The sequence below is a fragment of the Lates calcarifer genome, linkage group LG6 (genome assembly GCF_001640805.2).
Source record: "Lates calcarifer isolate ASB-BC8 linkage group LG6, TLL_Latcal_v3, whole genome shotgun sequence".
NCBI classification, from domain to species: Eukaryota; Metazoa; Chordata; class Actinopteri; family Centropomidae; genus Lates; species Lates calcarifer.
Window position 1 is genome coordinate 11696400 of NC_066838.1, and position 22294 is coordinate 11718693.

Here is a 22294-nt window from a genome sequence, read left to right on the forward strand (position 1 = left end):
ATTTCAGAACCACAGAATCACTGAAATTAATAAATAACCTAGCTTTACAAGCAGATATGACAAGAAGCAAAGTCCCAAATATTTGAGTCAAAAGTTGCAGTCTATTGAAATTTAGTTATGTTACTAAATAAATGTGCAAAGTTTTAGACACTTCTGATGTTTAGATTCTTATCCATTATGCTGACCCATAAGGGAGGTTCCTGATCGGTCCCAAATTCAGTCTGTAGCATGACAATGACCCCAAACACACAGCCAAGAGTCGTAAAGAACTACAGACACAACAAGAACAAGGAGTCCTGCAACAGATGGTTTGGCCCCCACAGAGCCCTGATCTTAACATCATCGAGTCAGTCTGGGATTACATGAGGAGACAGAAGACACTGAGACAGACTAAATCCACAGAAGAACTGTGGCAAGTCCTCCAAGATGAACCTGCCTGCCAAGTATGTTGAAAAATTGTGCACAAGTGTACTGAGAAAAACTGGTGCACTCTTTAAAGCTTTGTCTTTTAAAGGTAGCTTGTTGTTAACTTTGGTCTCCACACCTCCAGAAGAAGCCACAGAAAATCTGGGTCAACAATCATTTATTAATGACTGAAGGCTTGATGGCCATTAAACACACAAACATTTAATACTCAAGATTTAATATGAGTAAGTGACTCGTTAAGAAATGGTTCTCGGCCTCAATCTGCTGGTCAGAGGTTAGAGGGGGTCAAAACAGGCTACAGTGACAGAGGAACCCAGCCACCTGAAACGTTCTATTTATGCTTTGCAATTACTTATTACTCAGCTAGAAAAAACATTATTAATAATAATTAACTATAAATCAGGTCCTCAACTGGATAAACAAATGACATGGATGTACAAGGTGCAATCAAAAACTTCTGAGACCACTCTTGTCACAAACAAATGGAGCGGGGCATGATAATGCACATGCAGCAGGTGCAAGCAATAACTTCCGTGAGTCAGTACGAAACATCATGTAGCGCAATCAACATCTGGACCTGTGTTACACACGTTTTTGTGACCACTTGCTAGCGTGTTTTGCAAATGCACCATGGAAGCAGAAGCAGCAGAAGTTGGATGACCTAACTCTCACGTCGAGAGTTATCATGAGTGACAAGAGTTGGGACTACCGCTGCAACCCAGAGACCAAACAGCAGTCTTTGCAGTGGTAGAACGTGCAGTGTCCAAGACCAAAGAAGGCACATCGGGGCATGAGCTTGACCAAGAGCATTTGACATTTGCACAGTGAATTTGTCCCCTGGGGTCAGACTGTCAACGCTGAGTTCTACTGCACCGCTCTGAGGCATCTGAGGGAGGATATTTGGTGCAAACGACCTGAACTGTGGTGTAATGGCAATCGGATACTGTATCATAACAACATGCTCGCTCACAGCACATTTTTACATGCAGGTTTTTTGGCCACACCAACACAAACATCACTCCCCACCCAACCTACTCACTAGAATTGGTTCCTTCCTTTGACATAGTGGAGGAGATCCAAATCAAGTCACAGGTACTGCTTGATGCACTTAAAGAACAGGACTTCCAAGGAGCGTTCCAAGTGAGACAAGAGTGCTGGGAGTGGTGTATCGCTACACAACAGTCAGGTACAGTTTTTGAGTGCTATAGGTGCAGTCTTAGAGCTTTCTGATCGCATCTGGTATTTGAAGAGCTGGATACCGGACTCAAAGACGCCACCAAATTAACTGAATGCTAAACTCAGAGCATAAGCCCAGAAAGTTTTCCCATTTACTTAAATTGGGATGAAGTAACAATCACTTTGAAAATTTATAACTGACCTTGTTTATAGCCAGGTTGGGAAAACCATTCACATCAGCTTTCTGGTTGTGAGTCCAAGTTGCCTGATAGCTAGAATATCTCCCATGCAGCAATAACTGGAATTTAGATCGAAATAGAATGTAGTTCTACCATGATTACAACTAAACAAATTAAAAAGGAGCTATACAGTGTCTGAATTTTGTTTCATTTGCTTAGTAAGTACTATATACTATATAAATATAGTATGTATGACATGACAAAGATGGCTAATTTAGGCTTTACTGCCATTTACCTGGAGTGACTAAGGGGCAATGTGTGAAAGTTCCCAAATCAGAATAATGGTAGGCCCATTCTGCTGACATGGCATGAATGCAATAAATAAAGTGATAAAAACCCTAAAAATTCAACAGTCAGTGATACCACAGTTTGCCAGCCAATCTGGGTCTGGATCAGAATCAAACCTAACTGGTCTCAAGAAAAGTTTCCTTCCATTTTTCTGGAAGAGAGGAGATCCGTTTTTAGACAGGTACATGCAGATGCACATGCTTGCACACCACCCACCCCTCAGAGAAGCTCCACTCAGGATGTTGTCTGCACAGATGTTTAGTCTGTCCAGAGCAGCCTACTGCCTTGTGTTTTTATTGGCCCTCTGAATCCACAGAGGCACCACTGCCTTGGTCACTAACAACCCCCCCCTCAACCCGACCCGACCCACACAAACACACACCAAGCATTTGAGGTACAACGTCAAAGGGGTGAAGGAACAGGGAAGTGGACAGAGGTTGGAAGCAAGCGAGCTGCTGCCAGATCCACGGGGCCGCGGACGGGGCCGTATAAACAAGTCTGAGTGTGGCCACCAGGGATTGGTACATTGTCCCAGTGGAAACGTCTGGCCCCGGATGACTCAGCCTCCGACACAGCACAGGAGGAGTGGAGAGACACTGCTCTGTCCCAAACAGTTTCCAGACTATCCAAAATAGGCCTGTTAATCGCAGCCTGATGGTAACCAAATGTCAACTGACGGATGAGAGTTTCTGACGGTTATACCGTTACTTCCCAGTCAAGAGAGAAAACTTCCAAACCAGAGTTCAGAGCTGCAACACATGATCCATATGTAATGGGCATGTATATCCTGTCATTATTTACCATGAGCATAAGTCAGATGATATCATGGGATTTGATATATGTAATTTTATAGGCCTGTGTTCTGCATGTGTGTTTGCAAAGACTGAGGACATTTTTAAATTCTGCATTCCTCAGGATTAAATTCAAGAAATCCAATTATACTGTACTGAGTTCATTTTGATGTTCCCGAAGGAAACCACAACTTTTCATGTCTTCTTCCCTGGGAACATCTGCTTATTACACATAACAAATGAGTGCCAATCAGATGCCCCGGCACTGAGTTGAGTGTAGCCCTGCTCCCTGGTCTGTATTAAGTGCGAGTTAAGGAGACCCACTGTTTCCCGTGGTTAGAGGGAAAGAGGACGGGAGTAAGGGAGAAAAGGAGGAGGAGAAGGGGATCCAGGAATGCACAGCAGGGCGGCTGCCGTGGCAGGTAGATGAAGTGAGGATCACACAGCCCGGCGTGGGGGTGATTAATGCACGGGTGAGAGCACGGGAAGGAAAACAAGGCCATAAATCAGCCGCTGGGCCTCCATGCTAATTGTAATTGAAACAGTGCAGGGAATTGCAATTGCTATTGACCAATAGGGCCCTGGTGGTCCAGGGAAAATGAAACAGGGAGTGCGGTGTGTCCGTGCCAAGATCAATGCGTAACCCAGCACTGGTATTTGTGTCCCGTAAATAAAGGTGGTTTAGGGGGAAAACATGTAACAGGTGACTTATTGTGTTGGCTCCTGTGGTAGCTTTGGTCAACATGATGATGGAGCCATTACTCAGGGTATAGGGTTCTCTGACTTTTGGCCACAATTTAGATGTGAGCTGGAATTGTTTAAAAAATAATGTGAAATACACAGAGGTAAGGCTACAGAGGGGAATCACTCCTGAGACTGCTATAGCCCGGCCCATTTGTTGTTTTGTTTCTTTTCCTGACTGCCTCAAAACAAAAAGTGTGCAACATTGCCCTGTAAGTATAAGAAAACTTCATGTGCTGGTTGCTACATAACCTGTATGTACCCCACTATATTCTAAGGACCACAGAGCTGCGTAAACTTATTAATGTTAAAGAGTCTGCCATTCAGCCTTTTTTTTTTTTAACCTCAACCCCCTTCCTCTCCACCTCCCACAGTCAAACAGGTAGCTCCTCATTCATTAACCCAATCGCTCACAGGATAACTAGGACAAGCACAGACCTGTCTGAGTGTGTGTGAATTTGAAGACTGGGTAAAATCGGCCTGAAGAAAAAGCACAAGGAAGAACAATGTTTTGATGCGATACATTCTGTGCTGTTAAAGCTAATACCCCTTTAAATGATTACTGTAAATGTAGCGATGCTAATCTGGTTAAAGAAGAACTGGAATCGGTTGAGACCATTTTCTGCACTTTCAAGTTTACAACTGCAACTACATGTCTAAAATAAGACATTTCAGAGATACACACTCCCACTGACTTCAGGCATGACAGCTAAGCACATTACAGGACATTTGCTGATAGAATAGTTCATTTTTACAGAGAGAGTCATTTATTTTTCAGGTAATTAAATCTTTCTTAAATAGATTAGGTTATGAAATGAAACCCTAAATGAACAACCCTGCTCAAAGCTACAAGCAAAAGTAGCCATGGATAAGAAGGATCCACGTTGTGTTGAGCACCCAGCAGAGTATTCCCTGCTATTCTCTCGCTGGGATTTGGTCTCCATGTTGCGATCCAATAACGTTCCCCCTGAGACTGCAGATAGGATCCCTACCTCGCTGCAGGAAAATAACATCCTCTTCCATTCATACACAGAGGAATACTGAGTTTCATAACATACCCTCATCAGGACATGCTTTAACGACACCGTAACTACGTAGGCTGCTCATTCACACGATGTCCAGAACTGAATATGTAAACACTCTCGGTGAAGCACTGTGAGCAGGAACTGTTGAGTGGTGAACGTTGCGTTACATACGGACCGATTCTCCGCAACGTGTTTGAAATTGCTTGGAAGATTTCACATGCTCTGTGACACACTACACAACAAGCATTCACCCCCGCAATTTATAGCTGTTTGAACACTGTGGGTGCAATGAACAATAGGAACAAAGCATTGTTTTTCAATTGTCTGTGACAGTGTGGGCTGCTCAGCACAGAGGCCTTCGCCCTAACTATTGGGGCTGTGTTTGCTAAACGAGCCAGAGCAACACTGCGGAGCCCACAAGGCTCCACGCTCTCTGATACGACCGGGGGCTTTTCTCTGCCTGCACACTCCCTCCACCACCTTACCTCCTCCCCCCCGCCATCCTTCCCCTCCGTCAGGAATCTATATTTCATAAGCGAGCTGTGGAGCTCCAGTGCCCAATTATCAGCAGATAAGGCGCAGGAAGCCCTGGAGCGCCGGCACGGCTATTTAGACGAGGAGGGGGGAAGGAGCTGGAGAACGAAAGGCAGGCAGGCAGGCAGGCAGGCAGGGACCCAACCCCCCAGGGGCACTTCGCCCTCACCACGCTATTTTTTTCTTCCTTCTTTTTTTTCCCCTTTTCTCTCCCTTGCTGACAGCCTCCTCCTCCCCCCTTACCTTAGCGGCAGGGTTCAATTAGTGCCGGCGGCGGCTAGCACCCGCAGCCCCGCTCAGCCCGGGAGCTGGAGCCTCTATCAGCACACACCAACAACACGCAAGGCTGAGTCCAACTAGCAAACTAACGTCAAGGCAAGTTCTGTGTTGGTCTCAAACATACAGGCACATGTGCGTATGCATGCACACACAGCCATGAGCACACCAAGATCATCCACATACAAAATTTAAAGTAAAAACTGCAGTAAACTTTTTCTGCCTTTTTCCAAGATAGACACAATGATGATTCCACTGCTAACTTTAAAACCACAGTCTCTCTATCATTGTAGCTGATAATCATGTCGGACTAATCTCCAGGCTAATACTTTCAACTATACTTTGACCAACTGTAAAATCATCAGCTACTACGCCAAGTATTTCCTGTTATTTCACCATTTCTCAGGTACGTTGTTTCTGCCTCTTCAGACTGGCACATTTAAGTCAGGACTTTTCACACTTTTCCACGGCCCCAGACCTCTATTAGCGAGGGGGTAAAACTCGATGTGCCTCTCACGTTTTCAGACCCCAACAAAAAAAAAAAAAAAAAAAACGAACTCCAACCGCCAATGCTGAGCAAGGTCAGCCAGGGGTCAGGCACAGCTCACGGATACGAGACAGATATCGATTTGCTGGGACAGGCCGCGAGCACACATGCACGAACACACACTTTTCTTTCCCCTCCCTCTTTTTCTCTCTTTCTCTGCAGTCACAGGGCAGGCATCAGCCAATAGATCAGCCGGGGGCAGGAAACGGCCTGGGTCAGAGGGGATAGTGTGTGTCTGCGTGTGTGTGTGCGTGTGTGTGATGATAAGACTAACAGCCTGCTGAAAGCCGCTCTCACCCAGAGCTATCCAGGACCTTCAGGCTGTGCCGATTCACCTCCAAGCAGCAAAGAAAAAGAAAATAGCTCTGACCAAACATCGATGGAGTATTAATCTCAGTGCCAATAATTGACAGGCATCCACACACACAAGCACAATCGCAACACACTCTAGCCAACGTTTATCATAGCCTGTAGTCGTTGTCCTGTTTCAGAGTCACACCCACGTCGTTGTTGTTTGTCACTCTTTCTATCAGTTGGAAGTTGAAATTATAGAACACTTGTCACCGCAGGAGGGTGTGTGGGTGTGCATTATTCCTGTCGCCTAGTGGCCTGTGTTAGTGGATCCGCCAATGGCAAAGACACTGGGGTAAGATTGAGGCGAGGCTTCAGAAGCCACGGGTAGACTGAGGGGCTCAGCTGGAGTCATGCACATAACGGCGTCAGCGATGCATGGGGTCGTCATGTGTACAGCATGTGCCATGTATGATTTCTGTGCATGAGTGAATAAGTTAAGAGTATGTCTCAGTGTTTGTGCACGTGTGCTTAAATGCGCATGTGTGTGTGTATATGCGAGAGAAAGTCAAGGGGCAGTGAAGCGGAGGAGGGCAGGCAATGCTCCCAGGCATAGAAAGCAGGCCAGCTCCATCTCCCACTCTGGAGAGCTTCAAAGAGATGGGGTAGTAAAAGGAGTGACGGCAGAGTACACTGGGTTGTATCAGTAAAGTTGTGTGAGATGAGCTATGAGTTACATTCGTTTTAAACCAAACCAACAACTACAAGGGATATGATTGCATATTTGTAATGGTGCACATCTTTGTCTATGCATGATGTGCAAAAGGAGAAAAATTAAATTTAAAAATCCTTCTCAGTTGAATGACTGTTTTATTCGTCCCCTGCTGCGGTGTCTTTCAGCTGCCTTAACCTCATTCATCTAATACATCAGGTAGTTTTGACAGCGAGAAAGAAGGAAATAACCCAAAGACAAAAGATTCACAGATACAGACAGACAGAGAAGACAGCAAGACAGTCAGGGGGAAGTGAACTTCCCCCGCTGACGCTCTTGTTCCACGGTGAGAATCCCCCGGCCGGTAGCCTCAAACATCTGGTTCCAGTTAGCTCTCAGCGCTTTGACGCGTTTCCTGTGCTGCTGCTGCTGCTGCTGCTGTTGCTCCACGCAGCCACGGCCACGACGCAGCCCTCCCAACGCCACGACAGCCAAACTCTCTGGAGATAATATACTGTAACTCACACACAAATACACAGTCAACCACACGTCTGCTGAGAGCTGAAATGGGCCAGAGGAGGATGAAACCGTGTACTGATATTTATTCATACCAGTAGTTTTAGTGTTGCTAAGAAGCTTCTCAGAGGTTTCATTCAGTATGATAGAGATATTAGGAAGACAAAACATGGGGGCGGTGACATCATAACTAGAGTTACACTAATACTCTGTGACATTTCCAAATAAATTTCTGTTTTGATGCAATCGCATATTTATATAACAGAGAAGTGAGTGGTACTCAGGTCATGAAACCTATTATAAATTCTATAATTAATAGCCACTATTTCCATGTGTAAATGCTCCAGCAAAGAGGAAGTGATGTGTTTTACTCCAGCAGCTTCAGCCCGTTTTGTTAGCAAGTAAAGCGAGAGCTGGGAGATGACTGGCCATAATGACTGAACATACCCAGGAAACCCCAATGCCAAAATTCACAGGAAGGCACGTGTGCAGGGAAAAGTGAAAACCAACCATATCTTTAAGAGAAATAAATGAAAATCACTCAAAGATGAGATGTGACTTGAGAAGTGATTTTACCCTGGTTGGTTTTGTTATCACTTAGTATACTACGCAGACATGTTATCATAGCAGGAAAAGAACAGGTGTTACTAACAGCATTCATAGTGGCTCTGGTCCATCAGTGAACCAGCAAGCCATGACAGTGAGCCAGCATGCACGACACCAGGACCCTGAAACTGCGTCAGCTAAATGGAATGCGGTTACTGGCGTTATTAATTAAACCTGTAATGTTCTTGCCATGACAAGTCAAAATGGCTGCTGTGAAAAAGCTCTATTTTATCAATGTAGGCCATAATATTAAAAAAAATACTAAATTGCAATTCAGTTTGTCAAGTGGATAGCTACACTGTGTGATGTCTGTTTATGTTGGTCAAATTTTCAGTTTGGTATCTATTTTTTATCTTCAACTGCAACGAATATGCAGGGATAAAAAACATCATGAAATGTACTGGAACATATTTATAGTTATACTACTGTCCCTGTTAACATTGTAGGTCTCAAGCACTGTTTTGAATTCTAAATTCAGCTGGAAACTTTGAGTCTTCTGCTACTGTCGGTCAAGAATAAACCTTTAAAAAGACAGAAATTAAAGAAAAGCTGAATTTATCAGGTAATCGTTTTAACATGGCAGATCTCTGGTCTGAAATTCAGATACTGATCTATTATGTCAAGGCATTTTGGCATTTTCCATTCCATTTTGTGATAGTTTTATCTTTATCCACTTTTATTACTCCTACAGTGTGTGTTTATAATAGATTAGGTCTTGTTTTTTTTCCTATATTTAATAGCACTCTGTTTTTGAAGAGTCCTTTACCAATAAAGTTTATTTATAGATGGAAGTAAACAGGTACTGATGAAAGGACTTATATTTTTGTTTTATTTTAAATTTTTTGATTATAATTTTTTGTGAAACAGTTGACTGCTTCATGTGCAAAGGAAGACAATATTGAAAAAGAAGAGACTAAGATTGTTTACCACCTTAAAATTGTCCATAATGGAGTCTATTCTCACAGGAAATGCTTGGACTCCAGACATCTTTACCCACATAAACTAAGCTGAAACTGTGTCCAATAATTTACCCAAACCTTTGCATCAATACCATCACCTTACATTAAGCAAAAAGAAAACAAAAAACAAAAAAAGAGATTTAGATTTTGTACTTTTTTGACATACGAAAAACAGTACAGCAAATGTCTGCTACTGTTTACATTTTGTACCTGAGCTGCACTGAGGCAAATTAGCTGCCATCCATGTTGATATGGCAAGAAAGTACTGAAGCCTGAGTCTGATACACAGTAATAAGGATGCTCTGAGGCATTCACTATATTGTGACCTGTCAATTTTAGTAACTAACAGCACAGCAGGTCATGTCACTCACTCTGTGGAGGACTGTAACGTTTCAGTGCTGCCACCCACTAAATCAACCACAACGCCTTTCAGTGAGGTGATTCCCTGTGTGGGGGAGTGGAAAAGGGTGACCCCAGAATGGAGACATAGATATGAGAGGTACCCAAGAAAACCAAAAAAAGAAAAAGAAACAAAAAACATGAGCCCACACAGCCCTGCTGTTCTGCAGAAGTACACATAACCTTGTAGGCCACACCGGGGATTACGGGTAGTGAAAGTGAGAATGAGGGGGTGAGAGGAGAGAGAGAAACAAAAGTGCAACGAAGAGGAGGTGAAGAGACAGGAAGGAGCTTCTCAAAGGCTTTCCTGCGTTGGAGGGACTCCCTACACCACGCAGATTCTCTATAAACACAGTACAAAGCATATTCTCTGAAATCATATGTGACTGGAAATTTACCAACGTCGTATTCACCTACTTCAATACAAAACCCATGCTAGTTCATATCTGAACTTATCTGTGGTGTGCTATAGGCCTGAATTATTGACACACAGCAAATCTATACAATTTGATCATGTATGAGTGTTTTATAACAAAAACATTTAATACAATAATGTAATAATGCATTTCTTAAAACTAATAGGGAATAATAATGCATAAACACATCTCTCTCCAAATTCGATTTAGGCTAAAAACTTTGGCTTTTTTTAAGACCCTAAAAGCCCAACTTTAATTGCTCCCAATCGGGGGTGAGCATGAGCAAACGAGGACAAATGAAAGTTTAAGGAGGCAGTATTGATTTGTGTGGAGGTCAGGGGTAGGTCACCCCTATCAGAGAATCAACAAACAGCCGCCAGCGCCCTCCTCAGCTAAGCCAATCACCTTCTGACCTCGTCCACCGTTACCATGGCAAATGACCCTGAACCACACACACCATATAGTCAGCTCCTTACAGAGTGAAAGCAGCAAAGTGGAGCTCCAAAAAGATGGTGGAACCACAGCAAATCCTTCAACTAAAGCTTCCAATTATGATGTTATGCTTGGCATAAGCTATGTTTTTCATATTCACTCTTCTTTTGCATCATTCTCTAGGGTTTAGTGGTTATTCAAAATTATTGTTATTGACTTCAGTTATTACATGACCCAACTGTGTTATTGCTTAACAAAAGTTTGTGGTACAAATTTATAATTTAAACTAACCCGTGGTTAAAAATGAACAAATGAGATACCAAAGGTTTTGTTCATAATATTCAAAGAGCTTTGCCTGACATAAAGCATTACAGTCGACGCAATAAACATTTTAGATGCAATTTAACACGCAGTATGTTAAACACTCACTGAGCACTAATACTGAGTTGGGCCTCCCTTCAAGCATTAAGGGATGCACATGGTCAGCAACAATACTCAAATAGGCTGTGGCTGTCAAGCCATTTTTCTAGTCTTAACTGTCCAGTTTTGGTGAGCCTGTGTCCACTGCAGCTTCAGATTTCTGACATGAGTGGGACCCAATGTGGTCCTCTGCTGTTGTAGCCCGTCCACCTCAACAGTGAACATGCTGCTCATTCGGAGATGCTCTACTGCTCAACACAGTAGCAAAGAGTGGTTATCTGAGTCACCGCAGCCTTTCTGTCAGTTTCAGCCAGTCTGGCCATTCTCCTCTGACCTCTCTCATCAACAAGGCATAACAAATGTTTTTTTTGTTCTTCACACCATTCTGAGTAAACTCTAGAGAGCATGAAAATCCCCAGAGATCATTGGTTTCAGAAATACTCAAGCCAGCCCATCTGACACCAATAATCACACCACGGTCAAAGTCACTGATATCACATTTTTCTCCATTCGGATGTTTGATGAGAACAGTAACTGAAACTCCTGACCTGTATCTGTTTTGCACTGCTGCCACATGATTGGCTGATCGGATAATTGCATGAAAAAGCAGGTACACAGGTGTTCCTAATAAAATGCTTGGTGAGTGTGCATAGCTATTAGAAAAATATTCTTACTAATATTGTGACAATCAATGTAGCCATATCGCCCATCCCAATCACTCTAATGTTATGCCCTTCCCATAATCCATTTTTTTTTTTTGTTTGCCATTTTGGCAGAAGAAATCTCAGATTCCTGCCTTCCCCCACCCTTTCCATCTTTTCCTCCAACTCCTCCCTTTATCCTTCTCTCCTCTCTCCTCCCCACCCCTCCCTCCCTCCAAGGCAGGCAGGCGGTGGTGGTAACCAACCCTCTGGCAGTGTGTTCCTATCCTGCAGGAGCCCTCAGGTTCCAACCTGTCAATATCCCAGGCAGCGTCTTGGCTCTGCTGTGGCTCAGTTAACCTCCTCAACCACTGCAACCGCACAAAGGGCTCCTGTCCCTCTGCCAGCCCAGAGACAAGCACGTCTAACCCCCCCAACCCACCCCACTTGTCCTGCTCCTCCAATCCCGCTCCCCAACCACACACACTGCGCTCACATCCGTAAAGGGCAGCACCCTGGCAGCGACAGCAAGCAATATGGCAGCTGAAGGCAGTTTTCTGCTCGCTGACGTCTTGCATGTTTTGGATGATGGTCACGTTGGAAGCTCACAAACGGTAAAGAGGACAGAGATATTGGAGAAAAGTCTAAAGCCTGGAGGAGAGAAAAGCTCAGTGACTCGGTGACAAAGGTCCCGTCATCTCGTCATCTGTATCAATTTCAGGGAGAGGAAGGGTCACAGTAAAAAAAATTTTGATGTATTAACACGTTGTGGAAAGGAATTTTAGAGTGGTTTAGGGGATGTATGTGTGAAGTTGTGGGAAAGACAGAAAATCAAGGGAGGTCTTCGTGTTGGTGTGTGTGTGTGTGTTTGTAATCTACACAAGCACATAGGCCTGATCCCAAGCGTGGTAACAAGCGTGTGGCAGCATGTCACCCATCCCATCTCAAAACACACACACACACACACACACACACACACACACACACACACACACAAACAGAAACAGAAACAGACACACACACACTCGCATGCTCCTCCGTGCCTGACTGCGAGGCACCGCGGCTGTCTGCTGGGAGCTCAGGTTACGGCCGACCGGCGGGACAGACTTCATGGAAGCTTCTCTCCCACACCCACTCTCCCCCTCCGCAGGGCTCCGGAGGAGGTATCAGGTTGCCGGTTCAGCGCCGGCCAGGCTTGGCGCTGGCGGCTGCTTGTGATCTTGGGTGCCTGTGTGTGTGTGTGTGTGTGTGTGTGTGTGTGTGTGTGTCTCTGTGCGTGTTTTATCTCCCACTCTTTGAGGGTATCGGCACACAACGCTGCTGTCTCCTCCAGGTATGTAGGTGTGATTTACAGTGTAGACGCTTCACACTCATGCATGCACTCACTCAAATTCTGACCTCTCCCTCTGTTCCAAAGCTCCAAGAATACTCCATTACACAGTCTCAAGTGTAATAAGAGGAGATGAGCAGTTTTAAAACCCAAATTACAAAGAGACAAATGTTCTTGCTTACCTGTGTGTCTACCAAAGCAAATAGTTTGAGTTTTATTTCTCTTTTGAGATATCAATGAATGATTTTTGCTGCCGCTCAAATGAAGAGGTGAGTGAAATTTTACTGCATTTTAAGAGACAGTGGGCCTCGTGCAAGAACCAGTAATACAGATTCAGAAAACAGTCTTAAGTGGTACATGGGATTTATGAGAATTTGTGGTTTCAACCAATTTTCTCACCCTTCTGATTTTCCAGTAAAATTAATTCACGTGTCATACAAGTCACGAACAGATAGATCTATTTAAATATAATGCGGTCTAAAATAACAGTTCTACGATAAATCCTTCATGAAGGTTTCCATGCTTAGTTTTTGTTTAAAGTGTGTTGAAGAGGTGTTGCTTCAACTGTATGATGTAGTTTGTGGTGCTCTTGAAGTGAACTGCGTTACGTTGACAGGTGTTCCTGTTATTTTGTTCACCCCAACAAAACAATGAGGGTAGGTAACAAGTAACAGACACAAATCTTTATATAACACAACACAGTTAAACCTCCAAAATGATCATACACTTGTATCAACACCTCTCTAAAACAGCTTCAACACAAACTGAATATTATTCATGGTTTGATTCCACAAGTGTTGGATTAAATTTAGTTTTAGCTGGGCGTTCCCCAAATAAATAAATAATTTAAAATATGTCTATCTAACAAACTTAACGCACAATGTTCTGTTTTTTTAAATATATTTTAGTATTTTCAGTGGCACAGAAGCTTATACATTTCAGAAGTTGTTTCAAAAATTCTCTCACAGCTGCCTCAGGGTCTCTATGCAGGTCGCTGTCCAGTATCATCCTCGATTGTAACACCAGACGGTGTAACACCACCTACTCGCCTAAACCTCAGTGACTATTGTTGCTGTCATGAACCACTTTTGCTTTAGAGAAACATTTTTTGGCATCTAACTTCAAATAGCCTAAACCACTCCCTCTTTATTTCTGTCACATTATAGTGATGATACAACAATGACAGATGTATTAACATTTTCTAATTGTCATGGGTCCTTTAATATGACCCTGCTGAATTAGTTGTTTTTGTTTGCCGATTCCTGACAGCAGACTTGAAATTCTTTTAGCGTCAACCTCCTCATGAACAGGAAGTATTCATTAGTCTGAAACAAATCAAGTCAAGACAGTTTGGTGCATCTAACTTGGAGCACTCACACGAACAAGCCACAAAAATTAAGAGAATTTTAGGACAAGACATGAGATCCAATGTCCTAGCGACTCTAGATAATTTACAGACCTCGCTGTCAACAGCTGTCACTGGAGCTACTGTCTGCTGAAAAAAACAATCTCTATGGAAACTGTTGATATCTGTTTATCAGGGACATAATTTCTGGAAAGGCATGTTGCCACCAAATTTTGTAATTGCAATTTTTCAACGTTGTGGGCACCGCAAACTAATAATTATATTCACCACCAATCTACTGAATTGCAGCAGAAAGTGAAAGATACCTCAAAACCAGGACAAATAATATCAGAACTATCCGCACGGCTGAACACAAGAGGTATGTGAAAAATAGGTTTTGTTTTGTGTCATTTTGATGACCTTTAAATGGGACATTCCAGTGACGTAGTATCACATTTCCATAAAGTTGTGGGGTGTGAAAGGGACAAATATCGAAGGAGTGGACCATCTTATGTTATCTTATGTTTCATGACTATCAGAATTATACAGACATCTATGTCATCTACTATGACATCTATGTGCCTTGAGAATCCCATGATCTGGTCTGTCCTCTCAGAGAGAAACTTGCAACTCTTCATCTCTGAAAAAGCTTGCTGTGGCTCATTTGCAAGTGGGGAGTTGCAGGGAAGGTGTACTTGCAGGTCAACATGGAGGAGACCCTCTATATGCAAGGACTTTGTGACGGTTCTGCCGCTGGCTTGCTCGCTAGGTCGGCATGGAACGGTACTCATGAATAATGCGTGGGGACATCTGCCACCCTTGAATTATAGATCTGTGGAGGCCCGGCATATGGGAACAGCCCAGCAAGTGCTAATGGCTAACTCCCCATGACAAAATATGGGTTAGAGACACGTGAATGATAGTCGGGTCATGCAACCTTACAGTCATGTGAGCGTGAGGTGGATTGTAAATGTGATTATTTACATGTCTGCGTTTATTGTGTATTTGGAATGAGGGGGGAGGATCTTGATTATATGACAATAAACAAGTATCCAAAGAGGCACACATCCACCCTGCTGAAGTGTGTTTGAGCAAGGCACTAAATCCCATATCCCCAATTCTGTAGCTATATCTGCCCATGTTTTTCCCCAGAGAGGGAAAAAGTGACTAGAATTTCTATGCAAGGATTAAAAAAGTCACTGTTAATATTACAACGCAGTGTTGTGCTTTTTCTAAGCCAAAGTCAGCTACACCAGTGAATGCAGCTTTTTTTTTAAAAGCCTTAGAAACCCCCAGCCTAACAAGCAATGGCTAATGTCTTTGAGCCTTTTATGTAGGTTTCCTCCTGCTGAAGTGCAGCCTCCTTGAATATTCTATACTCTCTGGTTGTGAGTCCTGCTCTTTAAAGAAGCAGAGACAGCACGGGGGGTTGGAGGGGTGGGGATGCGTTTTCTTCCGGCCCAGACGAGCAGGAGGCCTGGTCTACCGGGGACCACTTCGATCTCCGCTTTTCTCTCCAGGATTATCCTCTTATCAGCGCCGCAAAAGCCATGGCTAAGAAGCACCAGTAATTAGCCTATCTTTAATTAACGAGCACCTCGCTCCAAAACCACCCACAGTCCGTGTAGGCCTCCGCTTGGAAGGCAGTCAGCGCGGCGTAAAGATGAGCAGACTTAATCTTGTTTTTGTCTGAGTAAGAGAGAGTGAATGTGTAGAAAAGGGCAAAGTTCATCTTCAAGTAGCTGGGGAGTCGCACCATGCAGAACGTCCCTCATGCATGCACGCCTGCAAACAAGCCTTTCTACACCACAGGTTTCAAAGGGAATCCTACCACCCACCACTGTTCCACTTTGTTGTGCATGTGTGTTTGTGATGTGTGTTCATTTGAGTGTGTGCTCTAGTGTGTGGATGGATTACTGCACTCAAATTATGCTACCACTCACCATCACTCACAGACTTAAATTTCCAGGCTTACTGAAGCCTCCTTCGAAATCTACAATGGAAACTTAAGTGGGAGAAGATGAGGGAAAGAACTCACCTCCATGCGGTGAAATTTAGAAGGTTCACAACCCCACTCTAACCTGCCGCCTTTTCAAGAAGCTTCTAGACTGGAGAGGGTAATATACACAGTTGCATACATTTGATACATTTATTTGTAATAAAGTGACTTGGTAAATAACAATACAAACTTCAGCACTATTGGCAGACTAATTACTGTGCTAATAGAATAAGAGAGGACTGGGTCATCTGAAGGGGAGTGAGAGCAAGATGACACCTCTACATGAAAAGAGAAAAGGGGAGACGGGGAGAGAGAACGGCAGTGGGGCTCCGGCCTGGCCTGGCCCTGGCACCACCAAAGCGGGAGGGCGGCGGCGGCGGCGGCCCCAGCATGCATACATTAGCAGTGCTTAGGCGCACTAATTGCTTCTCACTTAGACAAATCTCCTGCAAATCACGGCTGCGCCGCCAGCACTGCCCGAGCCCCCCGGGAAGGAGAGACGGCAGGCAGGCGGACGGAGCGAGAGGCAGAGGAGGAGGAGGAGGAGGAGGAGGAGGATGAGGGGGAGGAGGGGGTGGAGGGGGTGGCGAGTGGAGCGTGTGTACCAGAGGCGCCTCAGAGCAGGATGGAGGAGGAAGGAGATGAGGGGGAGGGGAGGGGGAGGGTGATCCCATGAGAATGGAGAGAAACGAAGAGAGAGAGAAAAAAAAAAAGCTCCAACACTTCAAGAGAGCCTCTCTCTCTCTCTCTTTCTCTCTGCTCATCCATAGCCCAGGCTGAGAGCCCCCACAACCTCTTACACCCCTACCCTCAGAAGCCCCACTGCTGCTCCGCTCCTCCAACGCTCCCTCCACCCCCCCACCCCCCCCTTCTACCAGCCCTCAGATCTCTGCTCTGCCCCCTTGCTTGCCCCTCCTTTCTCTCTTGCACTCCCTCCCTCTCCATCGCTCTACAGAAAAGTGGAGGAAAGATGAAACTCTACAAAGAGGGAAAAAAATCAATAACACAGATGGATAGCTGGATAACAGGGTCCGGCATGCTTCGGCGGTGAGGCAATCCAGAGGGTGCCCACACAACTTCCACACAGGCAGAAGAGATGGGCAAAAACAAGACGCTGGGAAGAGGGTGGTGATCAGCCTCGGGAAGCCAACATCACCCGCAACACACAAGCACGCACTTGTTTACACATGAGCAACACACTACAATGTATGGCAGCATGCATACACTGGCATAAAAACAGCCTAATTTACACAAGGGCACACACACCGGAGCACACATCCCATCCTCAAACCCACGCAGCTAATTGGGGAAATACAACAAAACAATAACAGTGATCAGATAACCTGCAGTGAAAGAAGAAAAAGCTGATACCATACAAAAGATCAATATTATTGCCAGATCTGTATTATTCTACTAGGGTTATTTCAGATATTGGGTGGCTTAAGGCCTCCTGTTAGCTGTGGTTTAAGGTACCACAGGGCCCCATCAACAGCAATGTATACAATGAGCTACAAAAACACTGCACCTGCATTTTAGTATTCATTATCAAGATAGGAAAGAAAATGGCTGAAGCTAAATCACCTGAGTATATTTCTGTATTACTTTTTACTTTTGTGTAGTTTCTATTTCTTAAACTTTTTAGCTGATAGCGAGACCGCAGGGCTCTGTAGACACCGATGGTCGGCCAGTCATTTGGTTCTGCTCTTATGTGGGGAGAAAATTACACTCAGGAGAGGTGAGGGCAGATCCTGGTGCTAGTCATCACCAAAGAAGGAGACTTGCCTCTACTCAAACAGAAAACTAAAGCAAAAAGCTACAGTTTCCAGGAATTTTCTGAGATAACCGACACAAAAATGAGTCCAGTCAATCCTAGACAAATCTAGTTGTGCGAGATTAGCTTCTTTCAAACCACTCTGCTCCTGCGGAGTGTGATTATCTTCACTGCCTGTGGGGGCGCCAGCATGGCTTTGGAGTAGAGTGTTTTTCATTGTCAGACTGGCATTAGCACAACCACATTTATTTTTAGACAGAAAAATGAAACCTAGCACTTACAGTCACACAATCAAGCGTGGCATTTAGCTGAAATAAGCTTAATGTAAATGCGCACTTGCTTTGAGAGCACGGGGCTGGTTTAAGTTTAATACTTTTAATTAATGACTGAAGAAGCAATTTAGGAATGACAGATTTTTTAAAACGACTTACACATAGGAGTGATAGTAACAAAATGGTCGGTTGTAAAGATAAAAAATTAAAAGAGAAAATTATGAAAATTTCTGCAATCAAAATTTAAGGATTAAAGTCAAGATTTAATAAAACAACACATATACATGGTGTTAATCTCAACTTTAGGCCTGCTCCGCATCAGGCATGTTATCAAAGACTTGTTATTTGAGCAACCTTCCTTGGATGACTGGAAGCCTGCTTCTCATAAACAAATCAAGTGAACTGAGGCATGCTAACTGATAAGTCTGGATTATCCAGTTAGCTTTCTCGTAAAACCCTCAGTAGTACTGACTGTAAAATGCCATACGCAGGCCACACATTCCTTTGCAATGGTCTTGTATATCTGGATGGTCAGACTGATGTCTTAAATTACTTCTGGTTAAAACAAAAGTTAGTGGTAACATCTACACGTAAAATAAAATCTAGCATACTGTACCTTATGAAAGCCATCTTGATTCTGATGTGTTTTGTGTTTGAGGTGTCAGGTCATGTCTGATGCAGATCTGCTTGGCCTTCCTCCCACTGAACCAGCGCAGAATAGGTGCGATGCTTATAGCAACTGTGTGAGAGGTGAAAGGCCAGAGACTTCATTATAATGACTGAAAATGATGAACCACCCCCACCCCCACCCCCAAACACTCATCACACATGAACACACACACTGCCCCACTCTCATCCTGCAGTCTAACATTTGTGGAAGTTACTGTAATCTTACTTGGGGCATAGTGATGATACTTTGTGATTTGGCCACATGACTGTGAGGTGGCCATACTGAAATTCACCTCTGAAAGCCAATGGAAGTCTGGTACAATTTGTCTGAAGCACGTGGATGATTATTTATTTTATTGCATGGACATATTTTTCCATCATTGATTAAATTGAATTTAAAGACTCGTTTTATTCTGTTAAAAAGGACCACAATGGACTTGCTGAATTGAGTTGCTTTGAGTTTGAATTGAAACCCATCAATTCAAATCATGTTTAAGCTTCATCACGTGGGTGGGAGAAGTGAAACTAACTGCCAGTCAGAGTTCAGTACAGTTACCATGTACGAGACTGAATTTGACCCTTAATAACAATTTAACTTACTATTGTGCCACCGCAATAAAACATGAAGCACATTGATGATGGAGGTGTTGATGAAAATAAATCGCTCCAATAAATTTACATTTCAAGCATTAAAGATTTTTTGCTTATTCATCGCTGAAACCTCAAATTATGCCGTGTAGAAAATCTTTGCTAAGACAATAATTCACTAGCACCACCTACAGTCTACTATAATCCTGGCTTGAGTGTCTCCTGCTTCTTATCGACACTGAAGTGCAACAAGCTCCAGCACACCAGGGACAAAAATATTTGGTTACACCTCCATCTTGTGGAGAGAGACAGAAGTCTCATCTCCCAGTTGTCACTTAGAGAATGTACAGTAGTTCTTTAATGGTGATCTTTAATGGTGAGTTTTTAATGTCACAATTATTATTATCAATAATTAATTAACAATATATATTCATGACTATGGATGAAAAACCTTTACAGTAGATTCAAATGTAGAAATATACACCGTAATAGATTAACAGACTATAATATACATAATATAGGAATATATTTTCTATTATATACAGGGCTCTCCATGCAGCTGTATCTCCTTCCTTATATCACATTAAGCTGCAATAGGAAGAGGAAATGGACTCAGAAATAAAGAATCATAAATATCTTGGCAGATAGCAAATGGTCTGGTTTATTCCTCATCAATATGCATCAGGCCTGAGCTACTACAGTACTTACAGGCTCCAACTGAGCAGTAGTAAATTGCCAAAACTTTTTTTTCCTGTACACCACTGAAATATTCCTGGATCAGGGTTTTTGATACCCCTTTAAATGTACATGTAAGGGTCATTGACCTCCATCCTCTGATGGCCTTCTTCAGGGTCGTCCCCAAGGACTCAAACATCACCACTAATATAGTTGCAGGCTTCTCTGCCCTGCTTTTCACAAAAACAGCCACCTCATGGAGAGTGTATCAAATTTAAACAGCTAAATCTTACTACTCAAGGCTCAACCAGATAGTATCTAAACTGGCAAGCTGCTTTTTTCACTGCTTGATGTTATGCATGTTTAAATGGGACAGCTAGATAATGTGGGTTAGCTGGTTGATGTGTGTTTGCTGATATACAGGACTGTGCAAAAGTTTGAAGCACTAAGAGTAAAGTGAGGATGTTTTCAAATATAATGGCATGAACAGCTTTTTTTTTCATAAATTAACTCCATACAAGTGCAGTGATAGTAAAAATGTGCATCGTTTTTTCAGGATACTTTGGAGATAGGTTGTTGGACAACTTGCCTCTGTTCTTCTTCATGTAATCTCAGATCTCCATGATGGTGAGATCAGGGCTCTGTGGGAGCGGAGCATCTGTTACAGGACTCCTTGTTCTTCATGTCTCTGAATATAGTTCCTTATGGTTGGGTGTATGTGCTCATTGTCCTGCTGCAGAGTGACTAAAGGACCAGTCAACCTGATTGTGTTGATTGATCAGAATCTAAACATGTGAAGTGTCTCCAACGTTTGCACAGTACTGTATGTTGTGAAGGTTTAAGAAGAATATGTAAACAAGTAATATGCACATGAAACCAGTGATGTTACTATATTTGTAAATCATAGGCCCACTGTATAAATACAACATGTATCAGGAGGTAGATTAAATTAAATTACAAAACCTTGCAGGCCAGTTATAATACTTTCATGGAAACTGAAAGCAACTGAGACGTACGACTTTATTTCAAACCGAGTCGTAACCGACTTTAAACGAATTAAACGCATTTTCCAACCATTTGTTTTCAGAGGCAGGATTTCAGCCAGCTTAACCGGTGAAAGTTTACCCACGGTGAACTGTGACTGTGCCACGTTTACTCAAATATTGTAGGCAAATATTTGTTTTGCGAATTTACTCTCTTAATCGCAGTTAACACAGCCGAGTTAGAGAAGTAAAAACAAGTTATTCGGTTAACCAAACTAGTTAAGGGGTTTGAGTAACTTCTCTCCTTCATGTTGGACAGTGTGACTATAGTTTCTCAGTGGATGCTCTTGGTTAGAGTCGTTACTTACCGACTGTTGACAAACTGCAATTCATTGTTTTCATTCAGCCGTTTGAAATGGGAACTGTATGCACCTGTTGGGATTGATATTGTTGCAGGTGATAGTCTACCTCTCCATCACCGCCATCTTTAACTCAGTGAAGCCCACTTCCGGCTAGCTTTCAATGTAAAAATATGTATTTTATAACATATGAGACAAATGAGAACATGTCACACACGCAACTGATGTTGCTGGCCCTGAAAATTTTAATAGCGATTTTTGCCTAAGCAAATTATTTATTTTTAAATGTCAAATCGGTCTTATTCTGAAAATTAATTTTCAACCAAAATGTTTCCAAATAAGTATTCAAATCCTTAAAAAAATAATAATAATAAAAAAAAATCAATATCCATCTTCCATGGATTAAGTAGCTCAGATGGCACTATAGCTGTAACGCGCCTGAAATACAAATACAATGCGCTTGTATTGGTTACTCCATATACTATTGTTTGGTAGGATCATTTTTAACATTATACTATGGTAGATAAGTAAATTTTCTGGCTGAAGTTTATGCCAATATGATGGAGAATTTGGAAATGCATTCTGAGGAAAAATGTTTCAGGACATTGTTAATGAATATCATTTGCAACTAAAAGTGATTACTCTTAATGTATGTTGCTCATCCTCGATTGTCCTCACTTTGTTAAAGTAAATAATTGCACATTTCGCGTGCTGATTCTTCACACTCACATTCTGTCACACAGATACGTGTATGTTGCTACATTTCTCAGTTACTCAGTTTTTAATGAGTCAGCACTAAACCCTCCAAACTAAAACAATATTTTCTCAGAATATATACAGTGTGGTCACACACATAGGATGGTGCTAA

General features: G+C 42.9%; 1 protein-coding gene across 1 annotated transcript in view; it reads right to left on the bottom strand.

Annotated features, from left to right (window-relative positions):
* The window catches only part of samd11 (sterile alpha motif domain containing 11), an 82772-nt gene extending 61217 nt beyond the window's left edge, over window positions 1-21555 (bottom strand). The window contains exons 1-2 of the mRNA XM_051071182.1: window positions 21436-21555; window positions 18769-18891 (exon numbers count right to left, since the gene is read on the bottom strand). The gene's annotated coding sequence lies outside the window, so the exon portion shown is untranslated. The remainder of the gene's footprint in view (window positions 1-18768; window positions 18892-21435) is intronic.
* Between the last annotated feature and the right edge of the window lie 739 nt (window positions 21556-22294).